The following is a 19839-nucleotide window of genomic DNA, read 5'->3' as shown; positions in this document are numbered from 1 at the left end:
TGGTTGTGGGCAATTAAAGATAGTTGTGGTTCTTATATGTTGCATTTCCTTTCAATGTGGTTGGCCATTGATGAAGTTTAATTGAATTACTCTGTAATAAGTCCAGAAAGACAAAGAAAAGGAACAAAGGGCAATAACTCTATAAATACTGAAGATAGAGTTATAGTTCTTGTGCACTGCACTTCCTCTTATTGTGCTTGACCATTGTATGAAGTTGTTTTGAATTCCAACCAGTATGTTTTAAGTTATGCTCCTGACAAGGAAAAGTATCAAAGGGCAGTAACTCTGTATTTTGTCACAATGGAGTTATGGCTGTTGTGCACTGCACTTCCTTTTAATGTCCTTGACAACTGTATGAAGTTGTATTGAATTCCAAACAGTAGTTTTCAAGTTATGCTCTGGACAAGGAAAAGTAACAAAGGGCAATAACTCTGTAATTAGTCAAGATAGAGTTATGGTTCTTGTGCACTGCACTTTCTCTCAATGTGCTTGACCATTGTATGAAGTTATATTGAATTCAAACCATTAGTCTTCAAGTTATGGTCCGGACAAAAAAAAGCAATGGAAAAGCAACAAAGGGCAATAACTCTGTAATAACTTTAGATAGAGTTATGGTTCTTGTGCACTGCACTTCCCCTTATTGTGTTTGACAATTGTATGAAGTTGTTTTGAATTCCAACCAGTAGTTTTCAAGTTATGCCCCGGACAAGGAAAAGTAACAAAGGGCAATAACTCTGTAATAAGTCAAGATAGAGTTATGGTTCTTACGCACTGCACTTCCTCTCAATGTGCTTGACCATTGTATGTAGTTATATTGAATTCAAACTATTAGTCTTTAAGTTATGGTCCGGACAAAAAAAAAGCAATGGAAAAGCAACAAAGGGCAATAACTCTGTAATTACTTTAGATAGAGTTATGGTTCTTGTGCACTGCACTTCCCCTTATTGTGTTTGACAATTGTATGAAGTTGTTTTGAATTCCAACCAGTAGTCTTCAAGTTATGCCCCGGACAAGGAAAAGTAACAAAGGGCAATAACTCTGTAATTAATCAAGATAGAGTTATGGTTCTTGTGCACTGCACTTCCTCTCAATGTGCTTGACCATTGTATGTAGTTATATTGAATTCCATCCATTAGTCTTCAAGTTATGCTCCGGACAAGGAAAATGCAACGGACGCCTGGAGTGACCGACCGACCAACCGACCGACCACCGGGTGACTCCTATATACCCCCCCAAACTTCGTTTTTGGGGGTATAATAAAAAAATTAAAGTCCTTATATATAACTTCATAGTCTGCACTTTATATATTATAAAACCGCCAATCTGACTTCAAAAAGATATATTCTTTTTTTTTTTTTTTTGAAAATGATATGATATGATTAATTTCACAATATTTTTAGCAGTTTTACAATAATTTCCGAATCAAATTGCTTGCATTCATTACAAAGAGCAGTGTTCAATTTGCAGCATTAAAAAGCAGCATATCTCTGTAATGATCATAATTTACCTAAGCTTGTAATTTATGATGTAAAAAAAACACCCTATTTTATTTGATGAGTGATTAATGGTATCCTTATGCCCTTTTGTTAAGTGACACTTATACATATGAAACATTATTTACTGTCTGATAGTTTAAAGTATTTTTTTCAAAGTAACAAGCATGTCTGCTTATTAGCAATTGCTTTCATCATATATGGCAATAAGTTATGTATTCATCCATGTCAATTAAACATATCAAAATAAAGGTATCATACCGTATGAAAAAAAAAATCTGAAATAGACATAAGTCACTTCTGACTATAGTGATAGAGAATGGCCTGTATATAGAGTGACAGTAGAGTTTGGGTTCAACATCCCTCCATGTTTTTTTTATATATTATATATCAACTACATATCTCAGTGTGTTGTACAGTAAAAGATAAATACCATGGACACTGAAAAGATACAAATAGGGACACACAAACACAAATAACTGTGAAATAATCTGCTCTACAAATGTGAAATAATCTGCTTTGAACAGACAAAAATGTGAAATAATTAGCTCTGAACAGAAAAAAATGTGAAATAATTAGCTCTGAACAGAAACAAATTTGAAATAATCTGCTTTGAACAAAAGATTTGTGAAATAATCTGCTCTAAAGAGAAACAAATTTGAAATAATCAGCTCTGAACAGAAACAAATTTGAAATAATCTGGTCTGAACAGAAACAAATTTGAAATTATCAGCTCTGAACAGAAACAAATTTGAAATAATCTGCTCTAAACAGAAACAAATGTGAAATAATCTGCTTTGAATAGAAACAAATTTGAAATAATCTGCTTTGAACAGAAACAAATTTGAAATAATCTGCTCTGAACAGAAACAAATTTAAATAATCTGCTCTGAACAGAAACAAATGTGAAATAATCTGCTTTGAACAAAAGATTTGTGAAATAATCTGCTCTAAACAGAAACAAATGTGAAATAATCTGCTTTGAACAGAAACAAATGTGAAATAATCTGCTCTGGACAGAAACAAATGTGAAATAATCTGCTTTGAACAGAAAAAAATGTGAAATAATCTGCTCTAAACAGAAACAAATGTGAAATAATCTGCTCTGAACAGAAACAAATGTGAAATAATCTGCTCTGAACAGAAACAAATGTGAAATAATCTGCTTTGAACAGAAACAAATGTGAAATAATCTGCTTTGAACAGAAACAAATGTGAAATAATCTGCTTTGAACAGAAACAAATTTAAATAATCTGCTCTGAACAGAAACAAATGTGAAATAATCTGCTTTGAACAAAAGATTTGTGAAATAATCTGCTCTAAACAGAAACAAATGTGAAATAATCTGCTTTGAACAAAAGATTTGTGAAATAATCTGCTCTAAACAGAAACAAATGTGAAATAATCTGCTTTGAACAAAAGATTTGTGAAATAATCTGCTCTAAACAGAAACAAATTTAAATAATCTGCTCTGAACAGAAATAAATGTGAAATAATCTGCTTTGAACAAAAGATTTGTGAAATAATCTGCTCTAAACAGAAACAAATGTGAAATAATCTGCTCTGAACAGAAACAAATGTGAAATAATCTGCTTTGAACAGAAACAAATGTGAAATAATCTGCTTTGAACACTCATTACATAGGAGTCATACATTTCAATAATGGGAAAATGCAGTCATAAAGTTTTCTACATTTTCATGGGCACTCAATGTTCAATCGATCAATTAAAACCTACTTGTTCTCCTATATCTATCCTAAGTTTACCTATTTTCTTTCTTTTTTTTAGAATAAATTCAACTTCTCAACAAAGGATAACAATTCAAAACAATGTTCCAAACAAATTTTTTATTCACAGACTCTTAAAGAGTTAATTAATACATTAGAATACAAAGAATATTGACATAAGCTTCTTAACATTTTTTGTTTAGCTTCATGCAAACTGTTAAACAAAACTCAACAATGAGAAAAATTTAATTCCCAGTACGATTCAATATTCTGTTTCTATATTTTCCTCTAACAATGGAGTTAATAAATATATTCTATTGACATGTGATTCTTATTGTGCAATTCGACATCCTACTTGACCCAGCATAACAATTATAACAAGAGTGCCAGCACTGGCTTTTGTCGCTCAACTCAAGATAACACTATAAGGCAAACAAATTTTATAAATTTGCTGAATCAGCAAGTTTGTTTTTAAAAATATTAAAGTAGTGAAACTAATGGTCAAGTGACTGTCTTATGGAGTTAATCAAAATGCTGTAAAAACCAGAACAGAAATTAATTTGAATTTTAAAATCTTTATCAGTGAAAAAATTAAAATTAAACAAATAAAAATGTTGAACAGGTTTTTGAATTTTTTAAATTAAAAGTCTAACATAAAGGAACCTAAAAGTAAGAAACAAAGTGTGTATAAATCTTATATATAATTTTAATACTTTAAAATAATTTTTAATGAATGGATCATGATTAGATGAGCTAAAAATTAAAAAAAAAACAAATTCGATTTTTTTTTTGCGTCCCAGTCTTTATAAAAGAATACAATTGAATGTATCATTGTAATAAATGGAATACTAGTTTAAACGCGAAACTATTGTAACTAAATGAACTGATACAGCTTGACAGGACAGTGTTACACTGAACCCAAGATAATTTTAGATATTAAACTTGCTGTTTTACAAAAAAAACGATGCGTAGTATTGCGAAAATTTCCGTTTCTTACAATTCAAACACTTGAAATTTCATTGTGTCATGAATAATATAGCCGATGCACTGTATTCAGTCGAACAAAATAATTACGTAACTAGTACTCGAAACTTTAACAACGGCCCTGCCTTCAACTTTGTATGTTTTATGATAAGAAAAATGGTTTTATAACGATGATGTAGCCTTTGTCAGAGCAAATAATAACAAGTTCAAATTGTATTTTATCCTTGCATAGAGTAATAAACACTGCCCTTGTTAAATATGTAAAAAAGTAAAAACTATGCAAACATCTTCAAAATCTGAAATACAATGCCCTATTCTTTGGTGCTATTTAAGTGCCGAAGCTATATTTCAATAGCATTTTTTCCAGTGTCATAAAGAATAGTAATGACTTGTCAAAATTAATGTACTTAGATTTGATGATTTTTTCCCCTCATGTTATAGCACAGAATTATTTTTCTTATCTCTTCCTTCAAAAAAAATCAGTTTCAAATTCTTCATTATTCTGAATGAACTATGGGTGACATAATCACAGTCAGGTCATTTGAACAAAACATATGTCAGTAGTTATGAAACAGGAGACAGTCATTTGATATAGATGTTTACTTTATTAAAAGGTGACCTTGCTAACAGTTTTCACTCCCATAAACTATAGTTTGCAACAACTCAGTAGAAGTTTAACATTGCCTACTTAAATGCATTTTCAGATTGAAACCTGAAGACAACATGACCCCTGAAGCAAAATGACACCTGATGAAGATGTGATCCCTGAAGACTTGTTTCATTTTGAGCCCATGTAAAACTACAAGTTTACACCTAAAAGACAACAATATCCTTGAAAACTAATGTTTTAAACTAACCAATTAGGTATGGTAAAACTGACATTTACCTATGACTGCTAATAAAAGACCTCTCAATGATATTACAAGACTGACCTCTCCCTGCTTTTACAAAAGTGACCCCTTAATGTTTATACAACACTGACCCTCAATGCTTGTACAGCACTGACCCCTCAATGCTTGTACAACACTGACCCCTTAATGCTTGTACAGCACTGACCCCTCAATGCTTGTACAGCACTGACCCCTTAATGTTTATACAATATTGACCCTCAATGCTTGTACAGCACTGACCCCTCAATGCTTGTACAACACTGACCCCTCAATGTTTATACAAATGTGAACCCTCAATGCTTGAACAACACTGACTCCTTGATGTTTCTACAACTCTGACCCCTCAATGCTTGTACAACACTGACCCCTTAATGTTTATACAAATCTGAACCCTCAATGCTTCAATAACACTGACCCCTCGATGTTAATACAAATCTGACCCCTCAATGCTTGTACAACACTGACCCCTCGATGTTAATAAAACTATAACCCTCAATGTTTATACAACTCTAGACCCTCAATGTTTAAACAACACTGACCTCTCAATGCCTGTACAACACTAACCCTCAATGTTTATATACCTCTAGACCCCTCAATGTTTAAACATCACTGACCCCTCAATGCTTGTACAACAACACTGAACCCTCAAGACTTTTTCACTCTGACCAATTTGAACTACATGTAGTTTCTGATTAACCCCAAATACTGAAGTTTTACATTATCACCTTTAAGACTTAAAGGTCTCACACTGCCTCTGCAATATCTGATATATCTTTTATATTTTCATCCTTTAACAAATGACTGCACAAGAATCCCTGGAACAAACAATTAGAATAGTGAACAGACCTCCCAAATGCAACAATATATATATATATATATGATAGTATCAAGTACAGATGTATTGCTCAAAGATCTACCACAGGGTTCACTTCCTCTTTGGATCAAAACTGCACATGTTCTACCCATAAAACTTATTGTTCTTCATGACATGTTTACATCTCTCTCTAAAGTGCACCATTTCTATTGCTCTCTGATTAACAATGATCTGAAAACGCATCCTACTTCTGACGCAACTTTTCTAGAGATTTCTGTCTTAATGTTTTATTGTTGCTTATTGCTTAGAAGCACTTACTTTAAACTTTTAACATTATCAAGGAAATTGGTTAACAGTTTTAAATTTTGGTATTTTATTATAGATAGAACCAGCAGTAAGATGTAATACTGATATTTTTGTATATATGGCAGGTGGCCTTTTTATGAAAGCTATTTCTATAACTGGAACAAACGTACAGCCTATTTCTGCAAGTTCCATAAGTATGCTTTGGTAATTTTTGATAGTTTTGCTTTTAAAGCCTTAGCTTGCTAAATTTCTTAAATGGACTTGACCAACTTCCATATTTGGAACTGTCTATTTTCAATTTTAGGGATATCAGGATTGTGAAGTTTGTCTGCCAACAATAATTAGCCAGTTCCACTTCACAGATGTACAGGCTGGCATGGCTCTATACAACAACAACAACAAAGATAATAATAATAATAATGATAATGATAATAGTAATGATAATAATATTTAAATATATGCATTAAAGTAACAACTATTATTATGATTATAATGATATATTGATGAGTATGAACCGAAACTTGTTAAAAGCTCCCCGAAACTGTGTCAAACCCCCTATTTAAATACCTATCTAAGTATGATGTTAAAACATTTTCTTCACAACAATAATCACAAATTAATATTTCATGAATTACAAAAAACCCATTATATCGAGTATTCAAGAAGAAAAAATGGACATTAAGTTCACAACATGATCAGGTAAAAATTTGACTTTCGCCTCACCATGTCATCAAGAAATTCACAATAAACCATCTTCAGCAACAAAAGAATAATCAGTTTATGGGCCATTTACCAAATGTACCAAACTTTTGAAAATATAACGTATCTATGGTATAACTATGATCTATACTCACAATAACTGAGATATAAAGAAAAAAAATCTACCAAGTTTTTCTCCCCCTTTTGTTGTAACCACAGCTCCATTATTTAATGTTAATATTCTGAAGCATTATAAATCACAAACACACTGCTGTTTTGCAAAATTTTCATAATTTAGATTATGATTTGAATTTGAACCTGGAAGGGATTGCAATATCAAATTTAAAGGGAGTGGTGAACATGTGGTAACAGTGTCTGCTGCTCAACCCACAGGTCATGGGTAAGAGATCTACTTTTTTTTTCAATACCAAATGTAATTAGTTCTAAGACACCAACTCAAAATTAATTAATTTAAGTTGCACTTTTTTGTTTTACAACCTAACTTAACTAATATAAAAATCTTTAAACTTAAGTAGTCCAGATGTAGTAAATGGGTTGGTCTGGCAAATCAGATTTGCAGGCTGGCCTGGCTTCATTGTGGTGGTTCTACTGACATTACTCACAGAGTTTAGTACAAATAAAAGAATTAAAAGGTTATAAGGACTGGTGTTCTCAAAATTCTATCAAAATCAGTCTGAAACTAAGTCATTTGATTGGCTGATATTTTTTTAAATCAATACAGTTGAAGGCTCTGCTAAATTCAGTCATTTTTGTGATTGATCATGAAATCTTTTTAATGGTCTTTCACATTGTATCTCCGTTCTGGTATGTACAGAAGTTATCAGTTCCTTGTGAAAGTACTGGTAAACTAAATGACAGCCTGCCCAGGAAGTGGTGACTGAACTGTGCTCTGGTAACTTCAATGCGGCTTACAGCCATGATCCGGAGTGAAAACAACCATCACCCCCGCCAGACAAATATCATAAGTCTGGTTTAAACAATTTTGTCCTTTACAATAATAAGGAATGACATGTCCAATGAAACCTGGGGTCAGGACCATCAAACTCAAGTAAAACACTTAAATTTCTGAAACAGATTTGTCCATTTTTGGAACAGTCCATTATCAATAGTGGGGATATTCACAAAAATAATAACGAATACTGTCAGCTAACTATATAGAGCCATGTGGGACTGCCAACAGACAGACAGACTGGCTTGGTTCTATACAGTGGCAATTGATATTCAGTTGAGATTTCTACATTCTAATGACTAAAAGTGGTCTCTGTTATAAGGTGGTCAATCTTAAGAATCAAATAATCTAGTGCATTAAGTACTAAATTTTGAAAAAAAAAATTGTATGGTGGTCATAAAATTAAGGTTTCATTACATTGTGGTCTTAATATTATGTACATGGTACATATATTTATTCATGTATTAATTGTCTATTAAGTTATTACCATTTGTTTTCTTTTGCTATTTGGTTTTTATCGTTTGGTTAATATTGCAAACACAAAAAAATCGAATATTTGGCAATTATTGGGTATTTACAGCAATCAACTGAGGGTGGGAAATACAAATTTTCCGTAACAAGTAGGAAATTATGTTGTGAGAAGATTTTTCAAAGTCTTTATTCCCTGAAGCAATAACTAATCTGTGCAATCATTCGATTGTTTAATTATCGGATAGTGTTTTTCATGTACTGATCCTAATCAAGTGCACCCCGATATTTCAATTATAACAGTTTGTTATAACCGAGGAAATTTAAATGTTTTCCGTCATTTGGGGCTTGAAAAAATGGTTCATTATAGCCGAAAATTCGCTATAAGCGAGTACGTATTAAGCGATGTGATTTAATATAAAATAAAGAAGGAATCGGCCGGGGATGTCAGATTTAGTTCGCTATTAACGATAATTCGTTATAAGCGAGTTCGTTATAAGTGGAGTCGACTGTACATGTAAGAATGCTGTAACAAGATAAATTTTCAAGCATATTGCAATAAAAAAAAGTACAAAAAACCAACGTAAATGTAACATTAGTATTATACTTAGAGCTATGGCAATATTGCCCTGCAAACCATGTTAGCATCCCTATGTTTTCTGCCAAACTGTACTGAGCAATGTCAGCCTTCATAAAACAGTCCTATCACTCTAATCTTAAAGTCTTTTCAACAAATGATGGACAAACCCAAATTCAAAAAGCAAAACAAGTCCATTACTCAAAATTACAGGATAAAATCTAAAATAGAAACTATTCTAAAAGCTATGGTAAAGTTTTTTTCGGGGGTTTTATTACAAACAAACAGAAAAAGGGGTATATACCTGTGCCATCTATAAAACTATGTTTTATTATTTAAAAGCATTATTATTATTATGGGTACAATAAAAGCCTCAAGTAATTATTCAATTGCAATGTAGCGTGAAATTATACAAAAGTCATATTCATAATGGGGAAGATGTCATCTGCAGAGTCGAACAACAAAAATCATAATGTAGTTTTATATTTTGTGAGTGTTAAAATGCATTTTCTCAACCAATTAAACAACTGACAAATATTTCTGTTTCTGTTTTTGTTCAAACCATCAACATTAAATAGCCAAATATTATCATACAACGAATATAACAAAGTTTTAAATATTCATTAATTTTCATATTCATTTTCATAAAAAAAGAAAAGAATTTGATCATTTCCAAACACATACTGAAATATAATATTTCTATATTATTAATATGCATCTTAAAATATTTAACATATTTTACACATAAAATCGTACTTAAGACTATAAAATCTTAAAATAAATACCTATGGACAAACAACCTTGATAAAACAACTCTCTTATAATATCTTAATTGAATTCAATTATTACATTGATTATGTTACAATGATTTACATGAATACTCTAATTTTCATAAATACAATCACGTGATTATTACAAATATTATATACAATACACTGTTCACTTTAGTCAGTATATGAGCCGCATCATGACAAATCCAACATAATGTGTTTGCGACCAGCATGGATCCAGACCAGCCTGCGCATCCGCGCAGTCTGATCAGGATCCATGCTGTTCGCTTACAAACCCTATATTAAGTAGAGAAACTGATAGTGAACAGCATGGATCCTGATCAGACTGCGCGGATGCGCAGGCTGGTCTGGATCCATGCTGGTCGCAAACCCATTATGTTGGTTTTGTCATGACGCAGCTCATATATTTTGAAAATTTTCCTAAATGGATAGATGGATAAGTCCATTTAATATATTCTGCTTCATGATAATTTGTTGAAAACCTTTGAGAAATGTAAAAGGTGTTGAACATAGAACAGTTATTTCACCATATACTAGATAATGTAGCTATAATACTCTACCAGAAACAGAAACACAAAACCTTGATGACAATTTTTTTCAAAGACACTTTGTGATAATAGTTCTGTTAAAACTTTATTGAAATCCCATAAGAAAACATCCTTATGTCCCCTTGTAATTGTGGTGAGAAAATCACTCAAGCGAACCAACCAAAAGGCATTCACACATCTAACAACCAGTATTTATTCTCAGAAGCCTAAATAACTACTAGCAAAGGTAACTTCTCTTTGTCAGTAGCTAATTTAATTCAGGAATATAGTAAAATCTATTTTTAGCAACAGTGACCTTGACCCTATTGACCTGAAACTCTACTAAAAGGTAGAGGTCAAGGGAAGGTATAAAAACATCAAATATTAAAGAAATCAGTCAAGAGATTAATTATAAGTAACTCTATAAATATGGTTGCATAAGAAAGCAAATGATAAAATATACAAATGCATGCTAAGAAAGTAAATAAAAGTGACATATTCTCTATGTCATAACTTCAACTGAATAAGTGATCCAATTGACAATAAAAAACATAAAATTCTGTCCTTAAAAAAATTAAGTAACAAATTAAATACCTTACTGATTAACTCTTCAATAGACCACTTACTGTTTCCAAATTTAGCAGCTTTAAAATTTCCTTTTATAAAGTCAATGTCAAAATATTCAAGAAAAACGAATTTTTTGTTAATATCATCAAACACTCTCCGAGAATGAAATGTTTCTATGAACAATATGTAGCCATTGTGAAGCGATCACTGAGGGAACAATAGGTATTCATAGCAGAATAAGGCTTGCACCATCTTGTTGCATTGTCAATTCTGCCTTTTCTTAGCGGGTCCGTAAGAATCTTGAAAAGAGACGGGAATTGAATGGTGCTATTGTTACGAGTTAATCTGGTGTCTTTTGTATAATCTTGCCACCATAATACATTGTTTTGTTGTTCAAGTAATGAAGTTTATTGTAACATTTTGTGCTAGACATTCTTCTTGTTTCCATCTCGGTTACTTCAAGAATTTGCGTTTAAACTACATGAACTCTGTCAATACACGTTGTTTTCCGTACGATTAAATATCATATTTCAGTCACAGTATTGTTTCCTTGTACATATCATAACTATATCATTTAATTAAAAACCATACAAAACAAGTTGACAGCATCTATTTTTAATTAGCTTTTAACAATTCAAGGGGCCGTAACTCATGTACAACTTTATTCATTTTTGCAGGTTATAAAACTTAGACACAACATGATAATTACATGTATAATTATGCACTGGGACAAAAACTCGGAAAAATATTTTGAGAAACAGCCTTACAAAATTTACAGTATTTGAGTTGCCATCCTCCAGTCTTCAACTTAAATGTTCATTCAATGTATATCTTCGCTCAAAACTCTCAAATTTGGCACAAATATTATCTTCTTGTAATTAATTTCAAAACACAATTCATAAAATATAATGTGTAAAGAATAAAATGATAATCTTATGTATGTATTGCAGAAAAATGCAGAAATTGGCAAAAATTTCTATTGCTTACAAAGAATCTTAATGGTTTTATAATAACATTTATCACATGATGACTTCTCTAAAACTTGGATGAGAAAACAGAAATCTTTCCTCATTTGATATTTTGCGTTTCACAATACCTATTTACTTCCCAAGATCAAAAATGGGATTTTTTTCCCAAACAATGTTTATGTTATGCCCCATTTAGTCTTCATACGAAGGCAATGGAATAGAAAACACGGTAGCAATGCAATTGTATTGTTGATTTCATATTACAAAATGATCAGAAATAAATCACACGGAATATGAATCCACGTTGCTAGGGTAAAATTTGTACCAGAAAAATACATCAAAGGATTACAAATATAAATCAAAACATGCCTTTGTTATTCAAATTATCTTCCAGTCATGTTGCATTACTAGTTAAGCTCACATCAAAAAAAAAATAAATTAAAAAAATTAACTCTGTTTTAAGGCCACCCCTTCTATGGCTCTAAGTCATTTTGTTAGAAGAACAATAAATGGCCCACATTTTGTACATTTGTATAACAAGCAATTTCATAAAGTTTGATTCTACCTGTTCCTTCTTCAAGTTACTTCATTTTTTTCCCATTAATACGCATAGAAGAAGCCTTGAATAAATTCTCACTGTGCAGATCCAAGCCTGAGTCCAAGTGGTTATGGTATTTGCCTCTCAACCCAGGGGTCTTGGGTCTAGAACCTGACTGAATCACAAACATGTTGACTTTTTCATATGAGACCAGCACTGGTAAGTTTCAGGCCAAAATCTGCAGAGGTTTTCAAATAAGCTTCTTCATTACCTAGCATAAATACTGGTAAATATTGTTTAAAGTATGAGCAGTAACCCTCCATTGTCAATGATTTAATTGCTTATTAAATATATATTAAGCAAAAGTCCTTTTTATTTCTTTGATATCTGGTTTATAATTTTCCTTTTAAAATTATTTTTGAAATTTGTATTTACTTAAGTACTATTATTAACATCTGATAACACAGCTTGTCCATTACTATCTTATATGATTAAAAACTTCTTGTCTTATTATCTTGTCCACTGATAAAAGTCTTAACCCTTTTAATCATAATGCCATTTTTACCTTGCATTTTTGAGACCCAAATTTCATAACCCTTGTGTTTCCCTGTAGTCATTTTAAGTTAGTTGACTGATACTGTTGTCAAATGCTAACTTTCCCTGCTTTTAATTTGCCAAGATGACAACTCATGCTGCCTCTCTTCGAATTATTTCTTCGAATTATTTCAGTCATACTAGGATAATTTTTTTTTCTGTGGCATGTATCATTATTTTAGATATATATACAACTATTTAATATTAATACTCTTTTTTTTTTGTAACTCTTTCATTGCATGGTAACAATAAATATAATATGATTCTGTATTACACAACTGACATGACTTGTGACTGATATTTTAAGAGTTTAAAATCAATAACAAAATGCTAATCCATTTCTTTTATAGGAAAATTGAAAGTGGTATCAATGTACTTATAAAAGTTTCATTCACTCAACTGTCAAGTCAATTACTGAAAATTGAGATGTTATTACTTGCAAGATTTACATATCATTTGAGAATTTATTACCATTAAAATTAACATACATCATTCAAAGTCTACGCTACTAAAATGTTATTGATATATCATGGTATATAGTGTTTATTTTCCTTCACTGTGAAGAGTATTTGTCTTCAATTTGAAGAGTAAGATTTTGTGAAATGGACTACAGGCAACTGGTCAAGGGTTTACCAAAGAAGGCAGAAAAGGTAGTATAGTAAAGTGGTTCACTATTCATTATAGCCTTGATGGAACGAAAAGTGACCAACCTTTGTCACCAGTACAGAGACAGGGCAGTCTGCACATCTGTGTAGTCTCTCCAGGCTCTGTACCCTGGTAGCTCAATTTTAGCATCTTAATATTGAACTAACTTTAAATTTTGAATGTCCTTTCTAAATTTATGGCTCAAACTCAAACCAGGTTAAGGACTATGTTGTAAAAGTGCATAGATATATTTCTGGTTGTTTTTGTTGTTGTGGTTTTTTTTAAATAATACCTCAACGCAAAAGTACTGCAATCTGGAGTAAAGAAGAAAATTTCTGCTAAAAATTTGATGCAAGATTAAAACTTTTGCCTTTTCATGTTGCCTTTTACATTTTTTATCTCTCTCAAACGCAATTCAACAAAATATGTAGACATAAGTAATAAAAATATTTTATTTTCCATATTTTTTTTGGTGAGAAACATGCCATAGTATCAATCATAAATGTAACCATTTTTTTACCCTTTTCTTTGGATGCATTACAACAATAGCTGTCAAAACTTCGTTGATGCGGAAACGTCGCTGCTATATTTAGATTTATTGACTGATTGGTAGTTAATTTGAATCAATCCTTTTGAAAACTCACTCAATTGTAAATGGGTATTAAAATAGATTGGATAGCCTATAAACACTCGCTTGATTTGTCATTTACTATAGCATGGCACCTTCGTTATGAATTTTTATTCTTTCCATAGAAATTGAATTTTCTTTTTATGTGTTCTTTTTTACCGACAGTAGAAAACAATTTCAATTGGTCCTCTTGAAGCGGATTAAACATATTCTCTATTTTAATTTATAAACTGCATATCTCATCAACTTTAGGGAGGTGTTAAAATCACCCATGAGTAAAATGAAAGGAAGATTTTCAAGCAGCCAATAGCAATTCCATCTCAGAGAGGAAAATATTGTTGACAAAAAAATCGGTGTTTGACAAACTCATAAATAAATATGTTTCTATAATTACATCATCTTTATAAATAATAAAAAAATCATGATATTGAAACGATTTGTAGTACATTAGCAATACTGTTATTTCTAAAAACATCGATGGTAATAAACAGAAACAGATGATGATGATAATGATGATGATTCTGATGATGTTCCTGATGATAATACTGATGACTAACAAGACGCAGATGACAATTCTCCATTACAACAATCCATTATAACAAAGAAATCACAAAAGTAGCCACAAAGGCTTGTAATAATAGCGACATTGAAAAAGAAAAACGACCCATAAAAAAAGATGAATAAATCAATTATGTTGTGCTTAAGAGACTGGCAGTTAATTGGAGACAAATAGGTTGGTTTTGGTATAGAATCAAAGACTGCTCATTATATTTCATACCGGAAATGTATGCAGCAGCTCACAAATCATAAAATGGCCAAGTGGTTAACACATCAGACTAGTAATCTAATGAGCGCTAGATGCAATGGGTTCAAACCCCGTCAGAGGCAAGTGGTTGTTTCCTTGAGCAAGAAACTTTACACCCATTGCTATGTACTGGCTGGTTCCAGGAACGGATTCAAAAATGTGTAAATAAGCTTATAGCTTCCTACACAATCGAACTTAAATAAATTCTGTATAAACCAAATCTCCTAAATGAGCTTATATTTCAACAAAAATATAAAGTGATGAATTTGATGTTCAAGTGTGTTTAATTATGTTTTTAAGGTGCTAGGGGGCCTAAAAGATGTTGAACCTATCATGTCTCATGGACAGACTCAATCAAACTGAGTCTGCAATTTTCACTTTTAAACTTTGATACATTGCCTTCATGGGATATCTTCCAAACTTTTTTTTAAATCTATTTTTTGGGAGGGATTAGGTTTTTATTCTCAAAGACATTGTGAAGGCTGTATGTGAACTCCATTGTAATCACTTAGCCAAAAAGGCCCCTTCTCCCTTTAAGCTTCTTTAAAGACAGAGTGATCAAAAATATTTATGACATTATGTTTTTATTATTTGTGATCACAAATATTATGTTACTATTGACATTACAATACAATAATGAAAATTAATTAAATATTGTACATTTCAATTTAATTTCCTACGCATTATCTATAAATTCTATCAAATTCTTGTTTTATGTTCTGAAGTATTGTTTCTCCGTCATACATATAGCTTTTGTAATAATAATAGCAAAACAAATGACAATACTCTGAAATTTCATAAATTTTAAAGGCGTAACTGCTACAGTTACATATAGGCATATAAGCAGAATATTTGAAAACAAATGTGCACATGTGGCATATGCCTTTAACAACAATAATAAATAAATTTATCCCCAAGAAAATTAATCAGCAAGAGAATTTTTCTTTCGTTTCCAAAGAACTGTTTCAGAAATGCTGACACCTAACTGCATTCTGGGTAAATTTTATGTAAACCCTTAAAAACTGCTAAATTTGTAAAATGGACTTGCCCGACTTTGAACATAGATGAGACCATTGTTATATCCTTGGGTTTTCAATATCAAAATGCTTTAATTGAGCAGGAAAATAGTGAAGAGTTTGGTAGGACTACACATATGTATAAGGTTGCCTGGCAGCAACAGAACGGAATAGAACAGTTTAGACTAACAAATAATATGAAGCCCTGTCTGGCTGCAAACCTGTATACAGCATTTTTCACATTATTCTTCTATCAAACAATATAGGACAGTCAAGTGCATTATTACACGATATATGCATAGCCTAAATAAGGAATGATTTTCCATCATATGATGTCAAATATGACATCAGTAAACAAAATGACATCAGGAAAATTACCTCTACGCTCAATGTACTTCAACACATTTTACCAATTCTATCTTATATAGGCATGTTAGAATGGAAATAGAAATTTTTCTTGCATTTAAAACATAATAATGCACTGTTTATCGTTCAAATGCTTTGAAATTAATCATAAAGACCTTTTGCCTTTGTGATTTAATTCCTGCACATTTGAACTCGAAACTTGCATTATTCTACAATTCACTCAAAATTGTTATCTATAAATTTTTTTTACAAAGACTACACATATGTGTAATATTGCCTGGCTCATCTATTCTGGTAGCATCAAAACTGTATAGAACTCTATAAAAAAAACACATATGTGCAGGCCTGCCTGGCTACTATTACAGTAGCAGCTAAACTATGTTGGGTGTCAAATATTACAAGATAAGAAAAATGTGCAGTCTGACCTGGGCTTAAACAGTATAGACTATACATATGTGCAGCCTGACCTGGGCTTAAACAGTATAGACTATACATATGTGCAGCCTGACCTGGGCTTAAACAGTATAGACTATACATATGTGCAGCCTGACCTGGGCTTAAACAGTATAGACTATACATATGTGCCTGGTATTTAACTGGTGGTATTGCCATGTAAATATAAGTGCTTGTGCTCTGTGAGAGATAAATCATATAAGTACATTAAATGTCACTCGATAAGTGTGAACAACATTTAACACATCACCAAAAGCAAAATTTTAAAGAAAAATAAATCATGTCAGAAATAAAAGAAAAAATAAAAAATAAAAAAATTATTTAAGAAATATTTTTAATATGCTTAAACAGTCGATTTTTTTTCCAGCAGCAATTAAATATCTGATAAAAGAGAAATAATAAAGGCGGTATCTTACCTTGATCCCTTTCACTGTCTCCGCACCACAGCAGTCTACCGCAGCAGTACAGCTGTAACAGATCGTTTTCTCTGTAAATCAAATATCCAAACAAACGTATTGGTCCCGGGGCGAGAAATATGGGCCTTTTCTATGTGTTCCTCTGTACTCTATTAAAATACAACAATAACAAATATTTCACTTTTATTGAGGTTTACCAAACATTAACAAGCTTTAATACGCTGTTACGGGTATATGAAGAAAATGTGATAGCATCTATACATAATAACAGCGTCTTCAAAATAGTGCATGGATGCTTTTATCGTGAGCGGGTTTTTTGTGTGCGATGTATTATAATTTGTCAGTCGATTTTAAAAAAAATAAGCAAGGAAAGTATCTAGTTGGCATGTCAAATAGATTGGAAGGTGTATTAACTATTTTCTCACCAACGACAATTGGAAGTTTATTTATTTTCGCACAACATCGGAATATTGATTGAGTTAAATATAATAATCATTCAAAAATTGTCCAAGTGACATAGAGACACCACATACACATTCAATTAACTTCGTCTCTATAACTTATAATAAAACGCATAAGGTGAATTATAACGAATTTCACATTCAATAATTGAATACAATAGCATTAAAACTTATACATTTCACCAAACGGGAGTCTCCACAAAAGATGAATTGATTTTTGTTATTAAATCTATTTTTTCTTATTATTAAAAAGCTACTTGTTGCGCGGGTATTGTTAATCGTAAAAATTACAATATTTAGGATTCACTGCACGAAGCCTGATTAGCATACAAATAACATTTTCAAGTCATCTTTTCATACATAGAGGTTAAATTTTAATATGCTTCTGTCACTCAAAATAGCCCCGTGTCTTCAAAATATGAAAATGTGCGATTCTATACAAAACACTGTATCCATAATTTAACCATATACAATACCACTGTATAACATCTTAAGTGTGTTTTTTTAAGTGGAGAGTGCGATATAACATGTTTATGACTACAGCTGAAAAAACTAAAAACAAATTTTGTTGTTTTGCTTTTGTTTCTTTTATTCAAATGTGTTCATAAAAGACACCCTGATTTGAATTCAAAAGGAGATTTCCTTATATGATACCTAACCATTCATTTAAAGCTGTATTATAAAAATAAAGAAAATATTAACTGTTTCTACTGACTCTTATGATGATACAAAGGACACACAGCTGTTATTACAGTTTCAAGCATATGATATAGAATAACTATGTCTCTTTTTTATCTCTTCTTAGTTTACCTTCAAATATCATAACTTTAAATAATGCCAGCTTTTACAAAGCTTAAAATGGCAACTTGTACAGTGTATTATTAACGACTCAAACAATTATATAATGGCTGACATACTCAGAGTTATACAAATTCTATACTCAATTGTCATTTTACATAAGATTCAAACTTTAACACATTTATCAATTTTTTTTTTATATTGCTACAGTAGTAACTGACACTGTTGAAGTTGTATTTAAATACACTTTCAAATCCAGCTTTTTCAGGAAAAGAAAAAACAGTGGGACAATGGTAAAATATTCTTCCAAATGCTTGCCAGATAACTCTCCTCCCCTACATCAATATGAGTGGAAAGATCAACAAGTGAGAGCCACATTCCTCCTAACCCCCACCCCCACCCTCATCCCCCCCACACCAAGCAACAGTCCCACAATAGTACCAAAACACCAAGGACCATCGGTAAGGCATCCAGAAAAGCAACAAGCAAAAGGCACGGCACGAGGGCAAAGCAAGAACAGGGCGTATCAATATCAACATTTTACTGGGATTCCAATCAACTGAGGTAAGGGGTAAGTAATTTGAATTAAGAGATCTACAAAGTCCTTTATCACAAGCTTCCACTTAAATGGCAAGAAAAAGCAAATATCTAATAACAGAAAGTTATGTTACAATAAAATATTATCCAAGGCAAAATTTACTGTATTTTCTTTTTAATTAAAAGAAAATTAGGCCCAAAAAAAATATATATTTTTATTTCTCAAATTTTCTTAAAATTTATTTTTGGTGTTCTCTTAAAGTTTTCAAAAAGTCATTGACCAATTACCTGAACCACCTTTTTTTTAGCAATTAGTACAGATATTGTGATGAAGTATTTTGTATGGAAGTCAAAATACTATTTTGTTTACTTTTCACTAGTACTTTTATAACAAATAATTCCACATTCAGCACTACTTTGTTCAGGTTATTAGCAATTCTAACATGCTCTAAAACTATTATCAAAACATTGTAAAACTCATAAGAAGTAAAAATCATTTGTTTCTGAGGCATAATGTGCCTTTAAATATAAATATTTTTATATATATACCATCATTAAACCCAGTTAAACCCAGGCATTTTGGCAATATATACACAATTAACTCTGTAATTATATAGGTTTTAATACAAATTTCTTTATTCCTCACATTTTTCTAATGTTATTAATCGGTACTGCACATAGCATAAAATTTCACTTTTTGAAGTCAAAGGCAATCAATGAACTTGTACACCTTGATCTGTAATTCTTTATTGTTATGACTGGCTTAACAGCTTATCTATGGTGTAAATTTGTTCCCTTAGT

General features: G+C 31.5%; 1 protein-coding gene across 2 annotated transcripts in view; it reads right to left on the bottom strand.

Moving 5' to 3' along the window:
* The window catches only part of LOC132756982 (transcription factor egl-13-like), a 148827-nt gene that overhangs the window by 122760 nt on the left and 6228 nt on the right, over nucleotides 1-19839 (bottom strand). For both annotated transcript variants that reach the window (XM_060748130.1, XM_060748132.1), the window contains exon 2: nucleotides 17243-17391. The gene's annotated coding sequence lies outside the window, so the exon portion shown is untranslated. The remainder of the gene's footprint in view (nucleotides 1-17242; nucleotides 17392-19839) is intronic.

This window comes from Ruditapes philippinarum, unplaced genomic scaffold (assembly GCF_026571515.1).
Source record: "Ruditapes philippinarum isolate M1 unplaced genomic scaffold, ASM2657151v2 ctg67_1_1_1_1, whole genome shotgun sequence".
NCBI lineage: Eukaryota > Metazoa > Mollusca > Bivalvia > Venerida > Veneridae > Ruditapes > Ruditapes philippinarum.
Note: the sequence above shows the minus strand (reverse complement) of the source record. Positions and strands in the feature narration are given on the sequence as shown.